The sequence below is a fragment of the Eurytemora carolleeae genome, unplaced genomic scaffold (genome assembly GCF_000591075.1).
Source record: "Eurytemora carolleeae unplaced genomic scaffold, Eaff_2.0 scaffold437, whole genome shotgun sequence".
Lineage (NCBI taxonomy): Eukaryota > Metazoa > Arthropoda > Copepoda > Calanoida > Temoridae > Eurytemora > Eurytemora carolleeae.
The window spans coordinates 203265-218166 of NW_019397062.1; positions in this window are offsets into that span (position 1 = coordinate 203265).

The following is a 14902-nucleotide window of genomic DNA, read 5'->3' on the forward strand; positions in this document are numbered from 1 at the left end:
AATATTGAGATTAAAAAACCAGTTCTTAAATCTAATCTCATTTACTAACATTGAGATAAAAAAAAACAGTTCTTAAATCTAATCTCATTTACTTACATTGATATAAAAAACAACAGTTTTTAAATCTACTTTCATTTACTTACATCAAGGGGTGTAATCTGTCGTCTTTGTAATAAGGACAGAGATCAGGGACAGAAGGGAATCGGTGTTAGGTATAGATCATGTAGTGACATACAGTACAAAGGAAAATACGGGTTGCGGCATCTGTTTATATACAGTGTACACAGCTCTGGGGTATGTAAACAGTAGACAGTAAATTTTGAGCATCATGCGATACTGTTCTGTGGTTAACTGTACCACAAATGGTTCTCATGTTGATATGAGAATCCACACTGTTCGTGAAGAATGGAAATCTTTGAGCTGTTGGAAAAATATTCCAACTTTTATCTGAACTCGTCATTTTACTCAAAACTCATACAGCAAATCAAAGAAGATACAATACAGGGTTACCCACAAAGGATGAGACTAAATGATGATCGACCTGAAACGATCCAAAGGTTGAAAACATCTGTATAATAAAACAAGACATTTGTATATATATATATATGTTGCGTATAGCCGGCCAAACGGCTGGATCGGTTGGGCTGAATTTTTTGGTGGACACTCATGGGTGCCCGGGGTTATTTCGATTTTTTTTGTTTTTAAATATTTTTACAATTTTTTTCCCACTGGCAACGCCGGGCCCTTCAGCTAGTAGTCTATAAATGGCAGAATAAATGGCCCAGAAATAAAAAGGTTTACGTAAGCTGCCGCAGATTATTTGTCGTCTTTTAAGTCTCATCCTGTGTGGGTAATCCTGTATAATACAGTGATAGCCAGAAAACTCTGAAATATCACTGTAGTTGTTTGTTTCATATATTCCTAGCTGAAGTGCTCGGCGTTGCCCGCGGAATTTTTTTAAAATATTTAAACAAATTTTTAGCCTATGACACCACACGGCCACCCATGAGTGCAGTTCATAGATTTATAAATAATGTAAAGTAATGTACTATCTGTTATACACTGTTAAAGTAAAATATATCGTTTATTGATAAAACACTGGAGAACCAAACTGGGGATGACGACCTCCTGAACATAGTTACCGCGAAGACGACATTCAAACACATATTTGCAGAATTGGGAAATTTTTTATTTCAAGTTTGGATATATTGTTGGTTACTATCAACCTATGTCCTTTGTACTATCAACTTTTTTAAAAAATGTTTCAGACACAATTTTACAAGATATTGACACCACTCTGTTTTCAGAGTGTTTAACTAAAAGGTTAAAATTTTGATAAGTTTGATAAAATAAAACGTAAAAGTTTCTTCTGAAAAAAATATACAGGGTTACCCACTTAAGATAAGACTTCGTGGACGACTTTACGGAGTTACTTAAGCCTTTTTTCTTATATTAATTGCTCCATCAAACAATAAATTTCTTTATTCTTTTACCAAATCACTAAATAGACCTTTTATCGACTTTATTAAATGTATAAGCCAAAACATACCTTTATATCAACTTATCTAATGAGTTTCAGGTCGTCATTATAGTATTATCTTTGTAAATAACCCTGTATTTTTTTTTACTATTTATAAGTTAAATAAAAAAAGTGAAAAACATCGATATTTATCATGAACAAATAAAAATACAATTCTTTAGCTGACATCCAAATATCCTAGAGAGCCAAGAGCTAAAATCATAAATTATTAATGAAATATATTGCTTATAGCTCTTGCAAGTTATAACATAAAAGCCCTGCCCCCCCCCCCCCGTATAATCCCCTCCTGTATGGATCTTAGAGCGGTATTCTCCCCTTTGATATCTAGATGTCCTGTTGTTTACTCTGTCAATGGATATATGCAAGGGATCTACTAGTGATGGGCATAGTTGTAGTTTAGTTTTAGACGTTTAAGGGAACTTTGGAGGGTTGTGATTTAAAGTTATCTTCTATTTCAAGAGAGGTTTATCTATTTCAAGAGAGGTTTATCTATTTCAGGAGAGGTTTATCTATTTCATGAGAGGTTTATCTATTTCAAGTGAGGTTTATCTATTTCAAGAGAGGTTTATCTATTTCAAAAGAGGTTTGTCTATTTCAAGAGAGGTTTATCTTTTTCAAGTGAGGTTTATCTATTTCAAGTGAGGTTTATCTATTTCAAGAGAGGTTTATCTATTTCAAAAGAGGTTTATCTGATTTACAACGGTACCATTTAAACCTTTCATTTACCAATGATGTGGAAGGTATCGTCGTTTTTCTACTTTAAAATTGATTAATTTGTTCAAAATAATCAGTTAATCTCTTTAAATGAATTATGAATTTGTTTTAAAAGCATTGGTTACGAATTTTACCATTTTTACAATTTTTACAATTTTTACAATTTTTACAATTTTTACAATTTTTACAATCTTTACAATTTTCACAATTTTTACAATTTTTACAATTTTAACAATTTTTACAATCTTACAATTTTAATAATTTTTACAATTTTTACAATCTTAAAATTTTAATAATTTTTACAATTTTTACAATTTTTACAAGTTTTAAAAATGTCTTTGTCGTTTTGATAAATAGTTTTTGCGTTTATCTTTTATAATTTGAAATTTTGCAAAAAGGCATTGCACACAAATACTAATCATCATAATCCCTGTAATTTTACAACCTGATGGTTGTAGACCTTTTATATTTCAAACTGATAATTCTGCCAATATCTTAATATTGGAATTTTAAACGATTAGTTTGAAAAGAAGAAGAAGGTGAAATAATGTGACATCACTGGTACGTTTTGTGACCTTGTAGCTCCTCTAGGTTTGATTTTCCGTAAAACTTTACAAGTATGAAGCAAAAAATTTATCCGGATTCAAGAAATTCAAAATATTTTGTTCTTTGTAATTTCCGTACAATTAACCTTAGTATGACGTGATAGGAGTTTTAAAAAAAACCCTTCTCGTAAAAAATGTATGGCCATCTCTATGAGATACATCACGAATATTAATAAAACAAGAACAAAGTAAGAATACTATATTTTGCAATTATCATAATAATAATCATAATAACAAATAGAAAAATTATTTTCATTACTGAAAGAAAGGAAACAACGGAACTGGCCGAAGGAAAGGAGTGGGAGGGGGCGACGAAAGAAAGGAGGAGGGGAAAGGGAGATATTACCTTTTTTTGACACGATATTATATTATAAAATTGCAGATTATACTGCGCATACAAATATTGCACAAAAATCTTTATTTTATAACCATTTTTATTTTCGCAAAGATAACGTTTTAAATTTTTTTTAAAAATAAAACATCATTTTTGCCCATTACATCTTTAAAACTTAAAAACTTAAAATTTTAATTATGTTAAGGCTACAAAAATATATATGCGTAGATTAGTAAAATCAAAGTTCAAGGTGTTGTGACACTTGAAAGTCGGTCCATCTTGTTGAAATTTAAGGAACTTTTCTCGTAGTCTGAATATATATGCAACTGGATGCTTTAATATATATTATTTGAATTTTACTCAACTTTCAAAAATTCAAAAGAACTGGGTTTACTTTAAGATTCTTCTGCATAATATATTTCTAGGTTTGTGAAGAAATTAATGGAATAAAGTAATAAAAAACAGTTTAATACGTTCTATATTTAATATACTTTATTTTATATTTCCCTCCATTACTGGAATTTGACAAATATCCCTCCTCTCTCACTGACTATAGGGGGGCATCGTCGATATTTATTTAACGCATATTCTAGTTTTTTTTCTTTTCAAGGTTTTAGAGAATGAAGGGGAAAGTAAAATTTTTGCAGTATTTCTGGTGCAACTTTGATACCACGTAACTCCTTTAGATTTTGATTTTTTGCACAAGTATAAGAGCAGCAAATTTTTGACGTTACATTTAAGTAATAGGTCTTCAATACCATTATATTAATCTCCATAGAAGAGGGTGTTTTATTTTATGTACGTACTGCAGTAACGTTTTACCGTCTGTAGAATGTATGCATACCGTAAAAAACTTGTTACAGCTGCCTAAATATTGGTACGGTATTTTAGTTTAACGTAACTCTCTTTCTTTTGTTTCGTTTTGCAACATTTTTACTCTCAATAAAGACATAGAAAAAATTCAACCGTTTTTCACAAGGTAAAGTGTGAACCAAATCTTTGGAAAAGGTAGACGACATAATATAAATACTTTTGTATTTTTTGTTGTTGTTGCGAAACAAATTCTTTTTCTAGTAAACTATGTTTGTGTCTCATTTGTTCATTGGACTATTTAAAGTTAAAGCTTATGGCTTAAGTCGTCTTCATGTTCCAGAGATGTATAGTTCGCACTCTAATCAAATCAAACTTATGCTGCATACGATAGCTGTGTTTTATTTAAAAATAGAGAAAGGATGATTTACAATAAATAAAACAACCAATGGCCATCTCTATACCTCTCCCCCAACAAAAATAGTTTTCGTATAAATTAGCAATAAATCAAAAAATATTTGTTTATAATCTTTCAATCTATACTTCTCAACGCAAGAGCAATAATTTTTTGGCACAATATTAAAACCTTTTAATTCCCGTCGTTGCATGATACAAACTGGTACAAGGATTTACCGACCCAGTGTAGAGTTGTACTCGTATACCTGACCAGTCGAGACTAAACAGTAAAATATTTACCAGCACTTTGTAAATGGACTGTAAAGGAAAAATAAAAGGGGGTATAGGTTGAAACCTGAGAATCTCAGGTTCAGAACGATACATATAAGACATCTATCTTATGTTCCTGTCTCGAGAAGTTGACATAAAACTGTATCAAAACTATACCAAAAAGGACAAATGTCAGATTTTGTATAAAATCTGTAGTATTAAACAGATCATATTCAACAATTACGAAACCAATCTGAAAACGACAATATCTCACAGCAACCTGAAAATCTCAGGTTTTCTCTTATTATAATTATTTTATTTTGCATTTTTAATGATATAATTGATAATATTATTACATATAGTCCGTATAGTCCGTATTACGTCACCAGAACTTCAGCCAATGGCAGGGCAGTATACTGGTCACGCAATTTCACGTGACAATAATACTGCACTGCCATTGGCTTAAGTTCTTTTGACGTAATAAGGACTATACGTTATCCATTATTTCTATTAAAAATGCAAAATAAAAATTAAAAAATTAAAATAGGAGCAAACCGGAGATTATCAAGCTCCTATGGGATATCGTCATTTTCAGATTGGTTTTCGTATTTGCTGAATATGATCTATATAATACTACCACCTTCATACAAAATTGCATATATATGCATTTTCGTATAAATTTGACACAGTTTTATATCAATTTCTCGAGACAGGAACATCAGATAGATGTTTTATATATATCGTTTAACTCCTGAGATTCTCAGGTTTCATCCTATACCCCCTTTCATTTTTCCATTACAGTCCCTTTAAGCATGAAATTTATGCTACATTTCTTAGAAGATTAAAATATAGTCACAATATCTCGGGAAAGCCTACTTCTCATAAATACAAATACGAATGCGTTTAATTCACTTAGTCGATTCTCAACTAAACATAGAACTATACCGAATACCGATATTCATATGAATGTGAAATATTAATCAAATCTGGGAATTTGACTTTACTATCGAATGTAGATAGTTAGTATTTATATATTTATATAATTTGCATCTTTTTTTTGGAAATGATTATAAAGAGATTATTGATTTCAAATTTTTTTTATCTTTCTTCGACCCTTTCTTTTGAGTACATCACTTTAAACTAAAGTGAATTGCACGCCTAGATTGCAATCTTCTATGCGTTGTAAATGAGTGATACCACTTCTTGAAATTACGTCTATACTTCCGGAGAACTCCGGAAGTATAATTTAAGAATTGAAGCATGAAGAAGAAGAAGGAGAGAGGAAAGGAAGCATGACGCTTATGAAGGGGATAGAGGGGGAGAATATAAGGATGAAAGGGGAATGAATGATGCATGGATGAATGAATGTATCCACCTGTATAATGTAAATCTACTATAAACACCATCTTAAATTATACTTCACCTGTATCCTTAAGATGGTTTAGTGCATAAAATAAAATTTTTGATATTATAATAAAAGACCCAAAAGTAGGTAAATGAAAATTCCTATTCCTAGCAGTATAAGATTTTTTATTGGGTACCTAGCTAAAGATTGCACATTCTTTGCACACTTCGTATTCCTTATTATAAGCAAAAATTTCATTTCCATTGATAAAATATGATGTTGTAATAAATATCATAGCAAAACCCATATTTATAGACCTTAACACGCCTAGATATATTACGTTGTACATTGTCTGTAAATCTAAATGCACTTGTAAAAAAAACTACACAAAACTTATAATTACGTTCATTAACTTAACCTGCATCATATAACTCAAAATAAACGTCAGTTGGAATAATACTTTGATTTGATTACGGTGTTAGAGTCACCCTGAACTAACCACAGAGAGAAGCATTCGGTTTCTTTTATTTGAAATCAAACGTGTTTTCGTCTATAACTCAACAGTCTTTAGACTTAATTATTTAAGAAAAAAGGCAATAAAGTTATGTCTAATGGGTCAAATTGTGATCGGAAGTCACAGCTTTCTGAAATATTGACAGAAATGTTAAATCCACGTGGAGTAATTATATGCCTCGTGGATTAACGAGGGGGATCTGATCTTTGAGTTTTGAAAGGTAGATTTAGACTAGGGAAAATACTGAAAGAGTTGTATCTGGTTTGATATTGACTAAAGTATTAAAGAACGGTTAAGTTTATGATTGAGTTGTATCTTGTAAGACAGATACCAAAGGATACGGAAGGATATGCCTGAATTGGTGCCGATCTAAAAGAATTTGTTGGAGTAGGGCATTTACTACAATGTTACCTTTATCAATGGTCAAATCGTAGCATTAGAAAAATTTAAAAAATCTGTTTTCTGCCGACAGTTGGACGATTATTGCCATTTCTCTCCAAAAAGCCTGGAACTTAACTAAAAAATAGATGTAAGCTTTTTTTATATATATATTATATAATATATTATAATATAATAGATCATAGATCATGAACTGGAATGATAAAATGCACAACCAATTTCTTTCAAAGTGCATGGGACAAATTCAATTTGGGGTAATTCCGAAATGTGCCCTACTTTGATGTTATCATACATGAGGAAGGGAGGAGAGGTGGATATATATCAGAGGGGGGTGGGAGAGACATACATATAAATGTTACGGTGGTTAACTTAACAAATCAAAACCGTGGAGCGTAGATAGAAAAGATTAGATTAAGTGTCCAAAAAAAATCTAGGACGGAATAAATCTTTGAATCGGACAGATGGTCCAAAAAATAATAGGAAACAATATAAGAAAACAACTGACTAAAATGGCTGGCATTGCCCGTGGAATAAAAAAAAACGAATAAAAAAATGAAAATTATTTCGAAAAATTTCAGTCAATTCGGTCCAGCCGTTTAGCTAGCTAAAGCTGACATATATACAATTATATTTACATGAGCGAAGTGCTTTAATTATTACATAGATATGCACTATTAGAAGTATATATATATTATATATATACATATATACAAACCATAGAAATGTTCTTAGCTAGGTTTCCAAGCTAGTTATTAATAATATCGAGAGAGCCATAGAAATGTTCTTAGCTAGGTTTCCAAGCTAGTTATTAACAATATCGAGAGAGCCATAGAAATGTTTTTAGCTAGGTTTCCAAGCTAGTTATTAACAATATCGAACTTAACGAAAGGATTTCGAATTAACGAACATTTTGTAAGAAACTACAAAACTGAAAAGAATGTTAGGGATCTTAAAATTTAAAAGATATCTCTAAAAATCTGTTCTTTCTTTCGAATGAAATGTTCGAAATTTTGAATTTAGGAACACTAAATTATGATTTGACACCGCCTCCCCCCCCCCCTATCGCCGAAAAATAAATTAGTTGAGAGCATAGCGATATATATTACATATACTTTTTATTCAGAATAATTGATTTAAAAATATTAGGCAATACGTACGAAGTAAAATTTTAGCTTTAAATGTTGCTTTCCATACCTTCACTTTTCAATGTACATGATCAAAATAACATTTCCCAGATTTTCCTGTTTTTTATTAGTGGATTTCTAATCCCGACTGGTCATAAACTTTCAAATATTGGGGCAGGTGAGATCCCACACAATAGGGAGCCCGATCGGTTCAGTTGTTTTGATATAAGCAAACGGACAAACACCCTGAATAAGCCAAATATACATATAAAGATATAAATATATATTTTATAGGATACAAACTTAGAATTAAATAGATAAATAAAACTGAATATTCACGCAACCTCTACAGTACTCAATGGTTCAAACATCCTTAAGCACAGAAACGTTTAAAATTGTCCTACCACTATTAAAATTGTCACATATATGTGAATCTGACATGACATTTTTCCAAATATACATACCTTAAACTAAACTGCAGTAATGGTTATATAGCTTTAATTTTTTTAAGGTATAAAGCGAGTGTTTCAATTAAAACATTTGAAAAAATATTATTTGTTTATAATTAACGATCTTAAACATAGATGGTCCTATTCTATACAAAAGAGTTTAAAAATATGAAAATTATAATAATTTAGAAACTTATAATATTATTTACAAAGTATCAGAGTTTAAAACCCCTTGGATTTTACTAACTTGTCTGTGCGTTTGTCTGAATTTTCTGATTTATTCTGTACCGGCTCGAATCAAATAAATTGTACCGGCAAGGCTTTACAATGGTCCCCATCNTGGCCAAACTGCTGGACCAAATTGGTCGAAATTTCTTGACGGAACCCTAAGGTTTCCCAGGGGTAACAAAGGCTTTAAAAATCGACATTTTTTTCTTCAAAAATCTAATTTTTTTTTCAAATTCCAAAAAAGTAATAAATATGTATATATACTTTGCTTGTCTGTCTGTCTGTCTGTTTTTCTGTCTGTACCCAATAAACGTAAAAATGGCTGAACCGATCAGGCCCAAGTTATGGACGGCAAAAAGTGGGAAAATTTTCCTGAAAATGTCGATTGTTTTAATTTTAAGAAATCTGTCATTGTTCACAGAAAAATTTTGAGTTTTAAGCAAGATCTAACCTTAAAATTGTTGCTAGTAGAGGGATGTGAAGCGTTCTTGAAGTCTAGTTTTTATTATATTTATATGTATATACGTTTATGTATATATGTATACGTTTTATAGGTATATAAATATATACATACGTATGCTTAAACCAGTCTTTTACTGTTTTTGTAATTGAACAGACAGGTTTAGGGGCACAAAATAAACAGAATAATTTGCCAAATTAACTATAGATATTTGTAATTATAAAATGATTTTATTATTAAAGGGCAAGAATGCAATTTTTATGGTCCGTAATCTGGAGATATAAAGAGCGAATTATCTCTACTAGAGTACAGTTTCTATTAAAGGGTATATCAAAATATAGTTTATTGTCCTATTAAAGGTATATATCAGAATATAGTTTATTGTCCTATTAAAGAGTATATATCAGAAAATAGTTTATTGTCATATTAAAGAGTATATCAGAGTATAGTTTATTGTTCTATTAAAGAGTATATCAGAATATAGTTTATTGTCCTATTAAAGAGTATATATTAGAAAATATTTTATTTTCCTATTAAATAGAATAGAAACCGATTCAGGAATATTGGAATCCAAGTTATTTCATTTTATTCTCCTTCCATTGCAAAATTATTTATCTGAAGGGAAATGTTTGTGATTAAATGATAAAGGATTATCTAACAATTTATAAAAATGAAAAAGATCAAAATAGAAGTCACACCAACAAACCCGGCCTCCTCCTTCCCCCCCCCCCTCCTCGCTCCTCTCTCCTTCGGTTTGCATTTTAAATATCTATTACACTAGCAAACTGTTTACGATAATATCACAGACATTGCACACTACACGCTAGTCTAAGGATGGTAGAACCCAATTCTGAAATCTTTGAGTATTAAATCAAATTTCTTCGATATCAGAGGTCACCAGTTTACTGATATGTGGAGTTTCAATGATCTTGATTATTTGATCTCGATATCCAACATGAACATTAATACATTTGGAGATTTATGTTTGATCCCTATCTATCCCAGCAGGGTTTTACTACCCCGGAATAAGGAAGAAATTAGAGCTTGTGGCTATTGTTCAGTTTCTATAAACATATTTTTTATCTTAGATTATTAGACTCAAAAACACATTATATTAACAGTTAATTTGATTTAATCATAAAAAAACATTTTGTACAGAGATCATTCACTGATCGTTCTTTTTGAAATAATTAATTTTCAAATTTAAAAACATGGATTCTCATTTATTTGACCTTCCAAACTATGAAGCGTACCGTTGTTTATCGGTTTCTTCAAAGATTACGTCTATACACTACATTTATTTTTGATCAAATAAGGATGAAAGGCTTTGAGTTCTTGCCACAAAATCTGATTTTCTAATCTTTATATCTTTGCAACCAAATGTCATAGACCTTAGTTATTTCAAACAGTGAAATCTTGTCGATCAAGTATTCGAAGTTGTATACGTAAAAGTCTTTCATCAGGATGCAAAGATTAGAAGATTCAATCCTTATTGTAGTAAAGATTCAATCCTTTTAAAATGAAATTCGAGACGAATAGGTTTGCGTGACTCTCTCTCTTCTCACTCAAAACTAGATTAAATATCAGATGGATGGGGGGGGGGTTTACACTTACTAAATATATCTTGCATATCAATGCATACTCATGCAATTCTGCCTGAATGGACCAAATAGAAATCTGTTCTCTGGACTGTGATTGATTAGGTATAATATGAGGTATGTACACTTGGGACCCATAAAACTGTTGAGTAGAGAGGTGACACTGTCAAAAATAGATTAAGGGTTTGAATAGTTTAATGAACTCAGAAATTGAACTTAATAAGTTGATTTAGCAGCTGGTAAAACTATTTGACATTGCTTAAATGTCGTCTTATTCTTCTAAATGTTTCTGAGTCCCACCGTAGAGGAGGAGAAAGAAACCCAAAAGGCGTGTTTTAACGCTGAGTTTTGGGTTTATTGTACTGTACTGTACATTTATTCTGAAGCTCTACTTGCAAAAGATGAAGCATCATATTATTCGTAAATGCACATCTTTGTAAAGAGTCAAGGTCCAACCACAATTGATGAGACTTCAGAGACGACTGTACAGAATTTATACTGTCTGTTTCCTTATTTTCACGGCTCTCTTCAACTGTAAACTTTTATTTCGTTGTCAAATCATTGAATATGCAAATGAAAAAAAAACTAATTTTGAGGCAGTAGTAGACTTAATTTAAGCTTGTGATTTTACATTAGTTTCACGTCGTCTTTACATTCTCATTCTATGTGGGTAACACTGTACATAACCCTGTACATACAAGATGGCGCCAGCCAAGTTTCTAAGATTAATAATGTCAAACTATAAAACTATAAACAGTTACACACTACATGTTATTAATACATACTTCATACTATAGGAAACATAAGGAAACATTATATAACCCCCCCCCCTCACCCCCGGAGTTTTTACTCTCTATTTATATAAGATCTATTAAAATTAGATAAGATACAATCGAATAAGAAAATATAGGAGAGGATAGAATTGTGAAATGGGTTTTGTAAATCCTAAATCCTATTCAAATTTTAAATATTTTGTTTTATTTCAAAACAATTTTATATATTGTATCTTATTTCTTTCTTAGTATCTTTATTTTGCTATTTAGGAATTTTTTTTCGGAATTTTTCTTCTGTGTTTTACTGAATTTTTAGATTATTTAGATTCACTTTGTTTCTTTCAATATGGAATTATCATAAGTACTTCGAAGTTACTATGTTTTTAATTATCAAATGCTTTTAATTTAGAAATGCTTGATCAAAGCTGGGAACTTTAGAATGGATAACCTTTCATCCCAACTACTTAATCCGAATATCCACTGTGGAAACTTTTCGTTTTAGTCCTTAAGCCACTCTTTTTCTCTCTCTTTGGATATCCGTACATTGTTTTCTCCAATGAGAGTGCAGGAATATAGTTCGTAAATTGTATTGACCAATGACAGCCTTGAAAATGAATTCTATCCCATGAGAGAAATCCGCAATTTCTAACAAATAAAGAATATGGTGTCGGCAATTTTCTAAATTAATCGGTGAAGAAAAATATTTAATAATACGTTTGAGATTCTTTTTTAACCAATGTTGACTAATGTATTAATAAATAAATGGGTGAGAAATTAAGTGAAGGCCATTCCAGTCAAAAAACGAACAAATCTGGCATTCTTAGAATCTAATTTGTTGGTCTAAATATTTAATCTCGAGACTAACATAATCTCGAGATTATGTTAGTTTCGAGATTAGCAAAAAGAGGATTAAGCATTAATCTCGATATCCACCATTCTAAAGTTCCCAGCTCTGTGTTCATAAAATGATCGTTGACAAGTCGTCTTCATATAACACAGTTTCATGGGGCCCATTTACTGTTTCCAAGCATACTTTTCAACTATATTCCTTGTATATATACAGATGTATGGGGTTAGATTGTAAGGATAGTGATGGTATTGTTCAAAGCCAAGCATGCATGCTGTCACACCTACCGACTACTGTATTCTTTCTTTTAAGACACGCCCTCTTTTTCTTGTATTCTTTTTTAGGAAGATCTTTGTGTCGCCGAAACAATAAAACCTTATCAAAAATCATTCAACTCTTTTACTAATGTCGAAATATTTTTCTTACTTATTTGAAACGTTTTTACTCAAGTTAAACTTAAAATCAAAGAAATCAAGTGCTAATAACGATTCACAACAATACCCTTTCAAGCATTTATCATTAATGACAGATCCATAGATATATGAACTAATGAAGTAAGTCGATATACGTGGATTTCTACGGCACAGACATACAAAACCCGACCTAAACTGCAGATGTATATTGCCATCGTGAATATTTCAACAAAAATCGTTTTAATCGTTGACGCAGCTATTTTAATCTAGATATAGATGTTGCTTATCTGTCTATTTTCTGTGTTGGTGTTTGTGTTCTGAAAACGTAAAGACGGCTAAACCGATAGGGCTACATTTTTTGTGGTAACTTAAACATGAACCCAGGTAAGGAAATTTTGAAGGAAATCAATAACGAATGAAAACTAAAAATTAAAGAGACTATCATTGTTTCTCTCTATGAAAATTGATAACTTTCAGATGAATTACGTGCATCTAAACAGTATAATTAGAATACCAACGATATCTCACTAATTTTTACTCATCCAAAGGTTTTGAAATTACATCTACATGCCCTTTTGGAAATGTATCTGTATTATGTTCCCTATACCCGGTCTGTTACACGTTTCGTCTATAATTTAGGATTCATATTATGTCATTCATGTTGATACAAACCCTCAATGGTGACGACTATTTATCAACTGCATACACAGAGTGTCCCAAAAATTACAATTTTATTTTTTTTTGTCAGAATTGATTTAACAGTGTCCACATAGAAACTGAAGGAAATTCAAGCATAAAATGTTATGTTTTGTGTATTCATATATTTGCCATTCAGGTCTGTTCCTTAAACAAATTTGACCGTCCGAGGCTTGAATTTTTCGGGGGACCTGACCTGGCCCTAACAATGTGTATCAGATCGTTTTAATTTTGTGGATCCTAATATACATTCTTTATGTTCTAACTCACCTTTTTTCTTATTTGGCAACATTTTTTGACACCACATGTTTATTTAACAGCTTCCAGACTCGTAAATATGGATAGTTTAGGTGAGAGGACGGGGAGTCATGATAACTTAATAGATAGATAGATAATAAGGATGGTTTAATGATAGATTGTGAGGTTGAACAGTCAATCATACGCAACAGATGCGCAGCTTGGAATATATTGCCGCGGGATATTCTTGATTAGTTTATAATATAGCTACTTCTGACCCCCCCCCCCCCACACTACTTGATCTCCTATCCAATTCCCACCCTTTGGTAAAATGGGTTCTCTATTAATATTAACCCAGTTTCATGCCTCCAACTGTATAGTTTATTTTTTATTTGTTTCATGTTTTTCAAGTTCATTTATATATTGTTATCTCTTTTAATCTTGCTCCTCTAAAAACAAATTGTTCACTGATTTCATCCCAATCTCCTTTATGGCTTTCCTCGTTTCTCTTATAAGTGACATTCCTTTTAAAAAAAGAGGGCATGCCATATTCACAATAGTACTCTTTAAACCTTTATGTGACCAGTAATGTGGAAGATTTCGTTGCTTTTCTAGAAAAGTATTTCATTTTATTCATTATTTCTCTACAGTAGAAATCCGCTAGTAATTTTTAAAGAGAAACCGTAAATGAAAATTAATCATTTTAAATAAAAAACATTTTTTCATTCTTGTTATGACAAAGATTTCAAGGGTAATTGTGAATCGGTGAAGCTGTTCTTTAAAATGGGGAGTCAGTCGAAATTACCCGTACAGTCCCTTTAATATCTGCTTATCTCTTCTGTATAATTACCTTTAATATCTGCTTATCTCTTCTGTATAATTACCCGTACAGTCCCTTTAATATCTGCTTATCTCTTCTGTATAATTACCCGTACAGTCCCTTTAATATCTGCTTATCTCTTCTGTATAATTACCCGTACAGTCCCTTTAATATCTGCTTATCTCTTCTGTTTAATCTATAGTAGTAAACTCTGTTTAGCTAAAAAGAATCTAAAAATATTTAAATCTCTAAGTATTTAAGCAGTAGACTGGACCAAGCACCAAATATATTATCCCTCACTGTTGGAACTCCCTTTCAATACCCCCCGCC